A 12649-nucleotide genomic window follows, 5' to 3' on the forward strand; every position below is an offset into this window, starting at 1 on the left:
CGGGGGCACTGCAGCACCGTGGCCCTCTGGCCGTGCGTGCGTCCGGGCAGCGGCCCCGCTCGAGGGGGCGCTGTGGGTCCCGCCGTGCGTCCTTTTGTCAACGCGCACGGCCACGAGAGCTCGCATTTCCTCGCAGTGTCGTGCGGGAAATGTATTTCCTCCTGGTGGTGGGGCGGTGAGGCGCGAGCGAGCGGGAAGGACGCCTATTGTCGCCGAGGAGTCGCCTCCGTGGTCTCCGGCGCCCGGTGACGCGGAGACGTGCCCGCGCGGGTGGGAACTGCAGGCGGCTCTGCCCAGGGGCGCCGGGGCTGTTCGGGGATGGGGAGCAAACAGCGCTCCGCAGACTAGCCGGGTGCGTGTAGGAGGAGGCAGACCCCTAAGAGAAACAACAACAAGAGGACGCAACCACCCACCTCCCCAGCACCCCGCACCCCGCAGTGGAAGAGCAGGGATGGATAAGATGCCGTGCAGCAGGTACGCCTGGCCGGGGGGGAAATGGGCACCTTGGGGCTGCCCGGGGTTTTGTTGATCTAGTTCATTTTCGTGGAATCGGAGCTTCTCTCTCCAGCCACCCCTCCCTGCAGCCTCCCTGCGCCTTGCGGGGCGGGTGCGGGGAACTGTCTGGTCCGCAGCGGCGAGCATCTCCGAGGGAGCGCGTCTGTCTGCGAAGCAGCCCTTCCCGGGGGTGATTGATTGAAGGGTTCGGGGGATGATGTAACATTGGCGGTGCTTGGGAAAGCGGGGCTGCCCAGCGCCGGCCTCCCCTCGGGGGGCCACCCAGGTGGGGCGTTCTCCTCGGGCCCCCGCTCGCTCGCCGCCAGAGCCGCCCCTCCCAGGCGCTGCGCCCCGCCGCCGCCGCCCTCGGGGGAGCCGCCCCGGCGCACGGGCGCAGGCGGGGCTGGTGCGCTCCGGCCTCGCCGCTGCAGCTGCGCCCCTGCAGGTGCCGCGTCGCCAGCCACCGGCTTTGGGAGTGGGAAGGGCGTGGAGCCGCCTGTGAGCTGGCCGGGTGGCTTTGGATTTTTAAATTTATTATTATTTTTTCAATTTTTGCACTGGCGGCGGGGCTGAGGATGGGGTGGAGAAGCCCGTGTCCCCGAGGAGGTCTTGTTGGTCTGTGCTTCTCTTTGCTTTCAGCTCCCGCCCTTCTGCTCCCCTGCCTGGTTTCGCCTCCTGCACCCGGGCAGGGGCCCCATCTCGGACCAAGAAGGGTGGGTAGGCGCGGGGTCCGGTCCCGCTTGTTTGGGAATCGCGAGAAGAACCGGATGCCTCCTCCCTACCTGGGGTGGGGGGAAGGGTGGGAGCGAGCGGGCTGCTTTAGGATTCTGGTCAGGCTCCAGCTCCAGCCTATTGTCTTGCGTTTCTCCCCTTCCTTTTCTTGAGCTAGAGAGAGAACCCAGCCCACACCCTATCAAATTCTTTAAAAAATTGAGATTTATCCGTGACACATGATGATTACCCATCTGTTTCTTTACTCCCACTCTTCCCTCCTCTTGCAGTTTGTCAGCTAAGATGGACTCAAATGAGCCTTGTTAAAAAATCTGAGTCGAATCTGTTTTCTACATTGACGTTTTGTGCTTTCTGACCCCCGAGGTTCTTCTGGCCTCCAGGTGGGAGACGGTTCGAGTGCAGACCCCTCTCCCCTTCTTGCACGTCTAGGTTGCAGGGGCCTAGGAGCTATTTAACTTGGGTCGCAGGTGTTTCCTTATTAATGGGACCTGCAATTGGTATTTCACTTAAAGGGGAAAGGAGTTGGCCTGCATGTGAAATGCGAGTAAAGTAAGTGAATGAGCCTGAGAACCAGAAAGAAGTGAAGTTTCAGACTTGCAAGTCATGCTTCTCCCTAGGTATGCATCTTATGAGTTAGGATTTTTTTTCCTTTTTTCGGGGGGGGGGGTCATCCAAGCGGTGCTCTTCTGGGGACTACTCCCATTTCTGTGCTGAGGGGTGGGGGGCATTGCTCCCAAGCAGTGCTGGGGAACCAGGAGGTACCAGGGCATCAAACCTGGGCCTCCTGAATGTAAAACAAGCACACTGCCCCTTGAGCTTTTTCTCTGGCACCCTATGTTAGATGTTCAAAAGAGATTTAGACCACTTAATATTTGTACCTTATAGTATGCTTCCATTCACTAGAGTGACCAGACTTTTCTCACTCTATAGTTCCTGAATATTAGAATCTTGCCCAGCGCCCCCTAATCTACCTCCCACTCCCTATTTTCCCAACCTCAATAAAATACAATAAAAATGTACTTGGGGATGGGTTCTCAAGGAGAGACCAAGTGTCCTGGGGGGCTCCTCTTGGCAGTTCCCTGTCCACCAGGCTGGTGTGGTGCTGCTCAGGCCCTGCACTGCTGCAGACCACCGTGTTGGTGCCTGGGAGAGTCTCCAGGGCAATGCTGGGGGACACGTATATGAGGTACCCTAATCTTTGTACTATATTCTCCAACCCACAAACTTCATTATTAGTATGTCATTGCATTTTGGGTAAGCATTAAAAGGAAATAATTCTTTTACCCCAAACCAATAACTTTTTTTTTTTTGTGACAAGCACCATGTTCTTTTACAGCCATCAAATTGCTGAGCCCTATTAGAAATGTGCTTGTCACAGTGACAGTACATAGCTCTGCCTGGAGTAGCACACCGGGCTTAGTTCCTAGGTGTGGGCTGATTTGCTTTCATTATTATGTTAGTGCTGGAACTGCCAAATCTTGGCTGTTCTTCAGAATTTACAGAGGATCAGATGTGTTTGTTGCTGTTTAGAGTTCAAATATGGAAAAGAAAACTTTAATAAATATATTAATTTGTCATGTTATGTAAGGAATTTAAGACAGCTTACAGGGGTACACAAAATCTAGCAAACTAGGAAAACAGCAGACAGAAAAGGAAAAAGCAAATAACTCAAGAGGAGAAAAGATATTAAGAATGAGACTAACACAGAAACAACAAGCACAAGACCCTCTACACTTGCTGTAAGAGGAAAACAAGTATAGCTCTAAATGTTTTGGCAGCTCATACAGAAGGGGAAATTGAGCAGACCATGGCTCATATACTTTATTCATTGACTCAGTCACTCACTTGTTCACTCAACATTAATGTTCAGTAAGGGCAAGTCAGCCTCCATGAGCGCTTCTAGGAACTAAGCAGTAACGTGAACTTGGGTTCTGCGCAGACAGCACTTACAGGTAAATACAGGAAGCAGGCACACGCACACGGTCAGAAGTCTTAGATAAATATACAATTACAAGCTGTGATAAGAGCTGTGCAGGTAAAACACAAAGTGGAACACAATAGTTCTTGATTCTAAGATCAGAAAGGAGCTTCTCTCAACTATGGCACAAAGGTTGGAACAATGTCTTCAATTATTTCATTGTGAGACACAAGCATGTGTTTCACATAACTTGTTTTGTTTTGCTTGGCATTACCAGGTAGTTGGGAGCTACTCCCAAATTAGTGTTCAGAGGGTTGCTCCAGCGGTGCTCAGGGGACCATGCAGAGCCAGGGATCACAGGGCTCCCACATGTAAAGTATGTACTCTAGTCCTTTGGCACATCTCCCCTACCCCTAATAATTACTTTTTAAAGAGAAGTCACTCTTGGGATTCTGGGGGTAGGGCCACTAACTGCATAGTTGAGCCTAGTATGGGGACCTCAGGATGCTGATCCAGGCCTCTTAGGGCCATGGCTCACCAGGGCCTATCCCATGTGATGCTCAAGGTGCCATGCTGTGCTGAGAAATAGAACTTAAGAGCTATGCTTCTGCTCTACTCCTTGAGATATCTGTCTGGTTCTCACAGGACAGGTTTTCTGGTTGTATCCCTCAGTGTGATCCATGATTTCATCCCATTGACCTCTCAGACCCCTGGGATTCTGTGGATAGTTCAAAGGATCTGTGTATTGCCTTAGAGCTTTTTATTTCAGTGACAATGTTAAATATAATAAAAATGTCTTCTGGATCATCTTGATGGCAACCCTGAAGCCAGACCTTGGCTTGTGTTTACTTCTGTAGCTTCCCATCTGAGGCGGGGCAGCACAGATGGGGGAGGAGGAGAGGAACTCAAATAGAAATACATGGAGAGAGGAGAGTCCCCCAGGGCACAGGTTTGTCAAACTCAGAAAGAACAGCTCCTGGCAGCCACTGCTACATTGGCAAGGAATGCAGCGCTTATGCCAAGTCCACCTTTGTATGGACCAAGTCACGGTGATTTTCTAACAGCTGATGTTATAGTGAAAATGCAGTGAGAAAGTGGCTGCTGTGGTTTCAGCAATAACTGGATTAGATCTGCATTTAAAGCAGAGTTAGTAACCCCTAGCAAGTACTTATGTCCAAGCCATGGAGAGGGGTAATTTGGGATATGGTTCTCTGGATCCAGACTGTCTGGTTTCAAATCTGCTTTCATATTTATTTGTGAGATTTGAGGGAAGTTCCTCAACTTTTTCAGTATAACGTGGGCATAAGTATGTGGTATTGATTTCATGGAAATACTGCAAGAGTTGGAGCAAATTGTAAAGTCAAGAAAAGTTAGCCATTATCACTGTTTTGTTGTTGTTGGTGGTAACATTTTTTGGCCTAAGCAGTGCTGAGGGGTTTGGGTAGGGAGCCTGGGAGCCACTCCAGGTGCTCATCTCCAGTGGATCAGTGCGAGGGCCTGAGATATGGTGCAACTTGGGTCCTGTAGTGCCTGGGACACCAGGCCACCCCAGTGGTGCTCAGGGCCCTCCAGTGTGGCAGATGATGGTGCTTGGGAGGTGGTGCCGAGATTGAGCTGTGATCAGGTGTGTGCCCTGCATGATCCTCCAACCCAGAAATTATGCCTGTTTTTTATTGGAGTAAAGGTTTATTACTTATGAAGTTAGTCCAGGAGGGTTTGGTGCCGAAGTTAATATGAAGATATCTGTTTATCTGTAAGTAGCAAACACTGTTTTTAAAAGTTATTAATATTATTTGGCTTTATGAGTTATCTACATTAGTATTGCTAAATTTAAAAAAAAGCAAATAAAAATGATAATAGTAACTAGACCACAGACTGTGTCTTTCTATGGTTCAACCTAAAATGATTTAATTTCAGCAAACCTGTATTATCTATAGCAGTCAATTACTTTTCTTGTAATTCTAAAGTTTGATAGTTGTATTTATTTGTACAGTTGTTTTGGTGTTTTAGTTAAGTAAAAACTATAATGTGTGGGTGTTTAGAGCTATGCGTGTACATGTTTGTTACATTTTGATAAGTGATTTAGCTCAGCCCTGAGTCCATGAGAAATTTTTCCCATCGAAGGAGATTTCTAATACAATTTGAAATTTTGAATTGTGATCAAGCCACACTCAAGATTTTTTTTTCTTTTTGGGTCACACCCAGCGATGCACAGGGGTTACTCCTGGCTCATACACTTAGGAATTACTCCTGGTGGTGCTTGGGGGACCATATGGGATGCTGGGAATTGAACCCGGTTTGACTGTGTGCCTGGCAAACGTGCTACCCACTGTGCTATTGCTCCAGTACCACACTCAAAATTCTTGGGTAGAATTTTGAACCTCCATGATAAAGATCACTGTCACCACATTTGACTCTACACACACACACACACACACACACACACACACATTAGATACCATAATTTGAATCTGAATTTCAAAGCAGTCATACCATAAACTGCCTCTGTTTCCACCAAAATCCACAAAACAACCAAACCAAAACCAACAACAACAACAACAACTAACAAAGTCACTCAGATTAAGAATATATATGGAATAGTGAACTTCCCCAAATATTCATCTTGGTCTGTCTGCTAAGCAAAACTGCAAGTACAAGGATGACTGAAGGAAACGAGAAGAAATGCTAATCTCTGTGGAAAGCAACATTTGATTACAGCCCATTGTTGATCATATTATTCAAGTCTTTTTACATTTTCTTTGTGCTTAAGGATTGATCAAAGATGACAAGAAATATTTCCCACAAGAAATTGCATTACTCTTAGCTTCCCTTGCACATATATGCACAGATCATTTATGTATGCATATTAAGTGCACATGTTTGTATTTGATGCTACACATTCTTTCAGTCCCTGGTTCCCCAGGACTTGTGGGTTTCCTGGGATGGGAGACCTTCTGTGATAAAATCAAGATAGTGCCAGGCAACAGAAAACAGGTCTATTCTAATTTTATTTATTATTTTTGGTTATTGGGCCGCATCTGACAATGTTCATGGGTTACTTCTGGCTTTGCACCAGGAATCACTCTTGGCAGTGCTTGGGGAATAGTATGGGATGCTGGAGATCAAACCTGGGTCAGCCACGCGCAAGGCAAATGCCCTATCCGCTGTACTATCACTCTGGCCTCTGAACCCAGATTCTTGAAGGTTTCTCTATACAATAAGGAATAGATGCTACTGAACACCCATGGCAGCCCATGAGTCAACAAGGCGCTCTCCTGGGATGAAGCAGTCATGTTATCCCGGTGGAATCCTAGCATGATTTTCAGGCTTATTGCACCAGCCTGGATGATTTCTGGCATGAGTGAGCCTGTGGATCAGTGGCGGTGATAGGTGCAGTATAAATCATGGTGCTCTAGACATGCTTCCACATTGAGTGACTGGAACCCCCAATCTTGACAGTAACAAGAGAGCTCCCAGTAAATGAAGCTTTAACATAACCAACTTTAAGCCAGGTCATTTACAATCACCACAGTAGTTGTTACCAAAATTATTCACATTATATTAACAAATGCCTCTTGTGTCAGCAGGAAATGTCCTCAATATATTTGGTCTGAAATAGGACTTGAGCTCTCTGGTTAGGACCTGGAGGCTAGAAAACAAACTTTGGTTTTCTATATGACATCTGGAAAGATCTTCCCTGGATCCATGCTTGTTGTTACTGGAAAAAAACTTATCAAATCCTTCTAGTGGTAGCTTTTAAGGACCATTTAATACTCTCAACCCCATTACCCCAGATAGCTGATTGGCCCAGGAAAGGATCTGTAAGGACTTGGAGTCTCAGAGCGGGTGGCTACACTAGACCATGTAAATATAGCAATGGAGTCAGAATGAGGAGCCAAAAAAAGAGCCAGATATGAAAGAAATCATGGTTTTCCCTTCCCTTCTTTCTCTCACAGGCCATCTCACAAAAGAAGCTATTTGGCTCTTTGAGTGATTTCAGTTCTAGTGGCTTCCATGTGGCACAGATAGATTTTGTTCTTCTGTGGATGATAGTTCCCTTTATCCAGCCTAGTCTAGTTTGCTAGAGTTTCTATTTGACAGAACCCTGAGTTTTAGGTCAGAACTCTGCATCATTCCAGAACTTCCTACTTCTCGTCCTTTCAAGGAATCTGATTTCCCTCCCTCTAGCCATTGTAATTTTGTCATTCCTCTACCTTCTTCTGAAACCCAAGCTCCTTAACCTACCTCAACAGCTTTACACGGTCTTTCTTTATACTCTACCCCTTAATTAAACCTCCATCTTTTGGGCGTGCCCCTTCCTCCCTCCCTGTCCCAGCTTCTAGACCTTCATAGGCTTCTTTCTCTTCCTTATTGATATGTCCTTCTCCCAGTTTTTGTCTTATTAGTTGGTCTTTTTTTTTGAAAGCCAGTAAAATAGACACATTTATAACGTGGCAAATTAAGATTTAAAAAAATGAACAAAATTGTAAATCATATATGGAACAAAGGGAAAAGAAAGATTTAAAGTTGTAATAACATATCATATCCTGACATGTAAAAATCTTGATTCAATGGATAGATTTCACAGAGAAACATGATTTTCCAATATTTACTCAAGAAATTGAATGTCACATTTCTGGATGGGAGGAAGCAGTGGTGTGGAGATGTGACTCCGCACAGATTCTGCCCTGTGAATGGCAGCTTGCCTGAGGAAGCAGAAGCGAGGAGATTTGTGCCTATTTTTATATTTCTTTTCTGATTTTCTGTGGGATTTTGAAATGTATGTGCTCAGTTGCACATCATTTATTGACGGGATCAGCAGGGACATTTGACTAGGATCTATACTTTCTCTTTTCTCATTGATCAAAGTAACAAAACTTGGAAATTCCTGGGGACTCTGACTTTCATCATGTTTGCTTTCCTTACCAGCATGGAGCCAATGTGACAATCTCTTGGCTTTGACTTTAAAAAAAATCTATTGTGAAAAGACATGGGAAAGTGAGGGCGGTTCACGTCTCTCCTCCTTTTTCTTGTGTCAGATGGCAGAGCATCCATACTGATTATCTCAGCATTCCTTTATTTAGAATTTATTCCCCTTCCCTCTTAGCACCACATTTCTCTTAGATCCTTCCAACACCCTCATTTGTGCCCTAAATTAGCTACATCTGTTACCATAGTTATGCAGTATCCCACTTAACCCATTCTATGCCCGTTCCTACCACTCTGTGTGAAACTTCCTTTCTCTTGTTCATCAAGTGTATTTTCTTTCTTCTTTGCCTGTCCCCCATTTAAAAATTGCTTTTCTTAAAGGCAGTATGCATGCCTAGTTAATCAAATACGACTGAAAGGCTTCAAAGAGAAAGCAGTGATCCTTGCCTACCCGTCATCCCTCATAGTCACACAGATGAACCTCTTTGGAGCTGTTTTCTGTTCTGTGGTAGTTACCTCTGGGTCTCAAATAACATGCTTGCACTGCTGCTGTTACAAATCTATCTTCTTGGATCATTACCTAGTGACTTTCGATGATAAAAATCCAACATATAGCTTATTTTTTCACACCCATATGTCCTTTGCCCCTCCAGACAATGCCTCTATTAAAAGCAGATTTCACTTTCCGTGGACTAGCCACTGACTGAGGCATTTGATTCTGTTCTCTATAAGAAGACTGTTCCCATAAACTCCTTGCCCACTTCCTCCTTCCCTAGCTGTACCTTTCCTTTTGCACTATCAAAGTTTATCATTCTTGCTGTTCCATAATCAGAGTTGGTTTCTGTGATTTGTCTCTAAGGTCATTCTAAAAGCTGAACGCCTGAAAATTGTCATTATCTTACTGGATTGATATTGCTCATGGCACAGTAAATAAAATGCTGGTATCTCTTATTCTTTTGGGGACCCTGATATCTCTGCCCTTGGACACAAGTAGAAAATGATCCCTGGGAGAAGTGCAAATGGATTTTGTTTCTCTGGGGGCACCTGCTCTATTTTGCCCCCTGTAATATATGCATTTTCTTGAAGAACCATCAGTGATCAAAGCAGTTAATTCAGAAACAGTGGTGTAGGCATACTCTTTTGAGCTACAGCAGTAATTACAGCTAAGCCTGCCTGGGGACTACTGTGTGTGGAGGCAGGAGAGGTGGGCAGGATCTGTTGCTCCATATAAAGACCTACAATTTATGCCCCCATGCTGAGTCTTTCCATCCTCTCCTTCCTTTTCAGCATAATATCTGCCATCTCAGAGGCCATAATATCTTCAGGGGCCTTGCCAGAAAGGTCACCTGGCTCCTCAGCCTGAAATCTAAGCTGCGACATCTTTTGCTTTCAAGCATTAGTCACTTATACCCTATCTTTATCATCCAAAACTTATTGTAATCTGTCCTCTAACTGACCAGCTTATACTTTGACATAGTAGGATTGCAGGCATCCATTGATTTTCAAAAGCTTGTTGTAGGGCACTGGAGTGATCATAAAGTGGATAGGGCATTTGCCTTGCATGCGGTTGACCCTGGGTTCGATCCCTGGCATCCCATATTCTCATATGGTCCCCAAGAGTAATTCTTGTAGTGCTGAGCCAGGAGTAACCCCTGAGCATTGCCAAATATGGCCTAAAAATAATAAAAACAAGCTTGCATTAGGCCACTTCACTTTTACAGAAGACCTACATGATTTTAAACTTAATTTTTAAAATTTAATTTTTAAAAATTTTTTCACTATAATTGATTACATTCAACATTCCAACACCAATCCCACCACCATTACACCTTCCACCCACCATATTTCAAATTATTCTACCCTGTTCCCCCAAGCCTGCTCCCAAAGCAGAACATAATAATTTATTTTGTATTGCTTATTATAAATAATCCACTAAAGATGATCCAAAAAGTTTCCTAAGGTGCCTGCCATAGAGACAGGGGTGGGGATGGGGTGGGGAAGGTTGGAAGGACACTGGGAATAGTGGTGGTGGAAAATGCACACTGGTGGAGGGATAGGTGTTAGATTATCATATGACTGAAACTCAATCATGAAAGTTTTGTAATTGTATCTCACGGTGATTCAATACAAAAATAAGGTAAAGGCCCTCCCGTTGATCATCGATTTGCTCGAGCGGGCCCAGTAACGTCTCCATTGGAGACTTTGTTGTTACTGTGTCTGGCGTACCGAATACGTCATGGGGAGCTTGCCAGGCTCTGCCATGCGGGCGAGATACTCTCGGTAGCTTGCCGGGCTCTCCGAGAGGGGCGGAGGGATCGAACTCGGGTCGGACATGTTGGCTGCATGCAAGGCAAATGCCCTACCGCTGTGCTATCGCTCCAGCAAAAATAAAATTAAAACAATTACTAGGAACAAAGTGTGTGTGAAGATTGTTGTATCACCCTGGAGCATTTAAGCCCTTGTATAGAGTATGAGATGTGGTGCGGCCACATTTGTAGGTGTGCACTCCAGGAATTCTAAGCTTTTAAATAGGGTGATACAGCTAGAATTAGATTTTTAACTGGATGGTGACTCTGGGGTCCGGAGGCATCTCTGTGGCATGTTGCTCTCATTTTCTTCTGAGGTTTATTTGTGAGTCTCTGGGTCATGACCGTTAATGAACTTAAATGACACCAGAGGCAGTTTGTGGGCATTACTGCCAGACTCCCAGAGTGCAAGGAGATGGAGGAAGGTCACCCATTCTCAACTCCATAGGAGCCTGGTGATTTCCGTCACAAGTCCTGCATACCTAGGTTTTTCATCAGATTTCTGGTGCAGAGGACCTACATTAGATCTTGGTTTTCTTAACCAAAAGCAATTCAAGGAGCATCTTCACTGTTATCACAAAGGTGAAAGTCAGGATTAGCATTGAGTATTAGTTTTGCAGCAGTACCTTATGCTTAGTCTAAAGGACTCTCCTTAGAGAGAGAAACATGGAACCAGAGAGATAGTACAATGGGTAGGGCATTTGCCTTGCCTGCTGCTGATCCTGGTTCATTCAGTGACACCACATATATCTCTAAGTTTGGCCAGGAGTGACCTCTGAGGACAGAGCAAAGATTGAGGCCTGAATACTGCCTGGTGTGACCCAAAAGTAGAGAGAGAGGGAGACCCCCCCCCCACATACACACAGAGGGAGGGAGGAGAAAGAGAGAGGGAGGGAGGAGAGAGAGAGGAGAGAAAGGTAGAAGCCAATGATGTTAATTTTCAATCAAGTTGTGCATAGTAGTAATAAACCATTGGCCTAAAGCCATAATTTAAATTCCAATTCTGGTGAGGTTTGCTGTTATTTGTTGTGAAAATGCCTTCAAATCACCACATTACCTGACCAGCTCCATTCCAACATATTTTCCCGTCTAGACTATTGGAGAATATGGAAACATTTTTCTAAGAGGTGTGATTGTGACTTTACATGTGATTCTGACAAGCTCAGTAGTTTCTCTTCAAAGACTCCAGAAAAGTGGAATTGACAAGTTAGAAAGAAGAGTTGGGCTAATAGTCTGAAAGAGGTTAGGATAAAAATAATTAATAGACTAAGAAAACCCCTAGATTTCCATAGGAAGTGAGTCAAAGTTACTGCCCAAGTTCCATGGGAGATAATTGGTCAGAGTTGCCAGTGCTTGATTTAGCCCTAAAAGTAAGGAGCTAACAGAGAAGGGAAGAACTCACTGTGAATCCTGGCATGGGTTGGGGGTGGGAGTTGGGGATGAACTGAATGTTTTTACCTAGATGAGAAGGAGGAATTTGTGAGTGCCCAAGCTCTTTGTTAAGGTAGTAAACTGGAGTTACAAAACACAATAAATTTTAGTTTCTCCTGTATTGCTTTGGTTTAATATTTTTTTTGGCAGGGGCGTGGGTTGGCTGTCTTAGCAATGAACATTGACCCTGAAAACAGTTTGGGGAATCTTAACCCTCTCAAAGGTATAGAGTGTAATACTATTGATGAACCGATAAAATGTTTAGGAATTGTCTCAAAATTATCTTTTTGATGGGGTAAGACACACCAGAATTTGTTCATTATTGAAGTTAGGTGCTATTTATTTTCTAAATTGGTACTTTAGGATGAAAGGAGGTGTTAATAATTACATTAGGCAAGAGGCATATACTAGACTCCCAGGCAAATGGCAGTCTATTCTGAAGCTAGTTGGGTACTTGTGATTTATTAAGTATGCTCCCTAATTTTCTATATTTTCAAATATTTTCATGATTTAAAATGTCTGACTATTTTGTACTGTTTGATGTTTTACCAAAATGAGAGCTTTTCATCTTAACCATGATGTTAAACATTTAGTCAACTTCAAAAACAAAATGAAAATAGCTAGAGAATATTGTTAAAGGACAAAGCGATTATGTTGATTTATAATAATGGGACCAAAAAAGATCCATTGATTTGGCAACTGGGACATGCAGAAAGCAATGCTTAATTAAATCCACAGTGCGTAATGCAGATCTATAGCTTTGTTTATGCAAGGGAGCCTTATTTTTATGGTTGGATGGAGCCCCAGAAAGAGCAGCCTGCTGGGAAGAGAGAAGCAG

General features: G+C 44.6%; 1 protein-coding gene across 2 annotated transcripts in view; it reads left to right on the top strand.

Annotated features, from left to right (window-relative positions):
• ADD2 (adducin 2) overlaps positions 1-12649 on the top strand; it is a 109633-nt gene continuing 96984 nt past the window's right edge. The window contains exon 1 of one of the 2 annotated variants that reach the window (XM_056124817.1): positions 1-474. The gene's annotated coding sequence lies outside the window, so the exon portion shown is untranslated. The remainder of the gene's footprint in view (positions 475-12649) is intronic. The other variant, XM_056124806.1, reaches the window with a different exon arrangement.

This window comes from Sorex fumeus, unplaced genomic scaffold, assembly GCF_029834395.1.
Source record: "Sorex fumeus unplaced genomic scaffold, SorFum_2.1 ptg000006l, whole genome shotgun sequence".
Lineage (NCBI taxonomy): Eukaryota > Metazoa > Chordata > Mammalia > Eulipotyphla > Soricidae > Sorex > Sorex fumeus.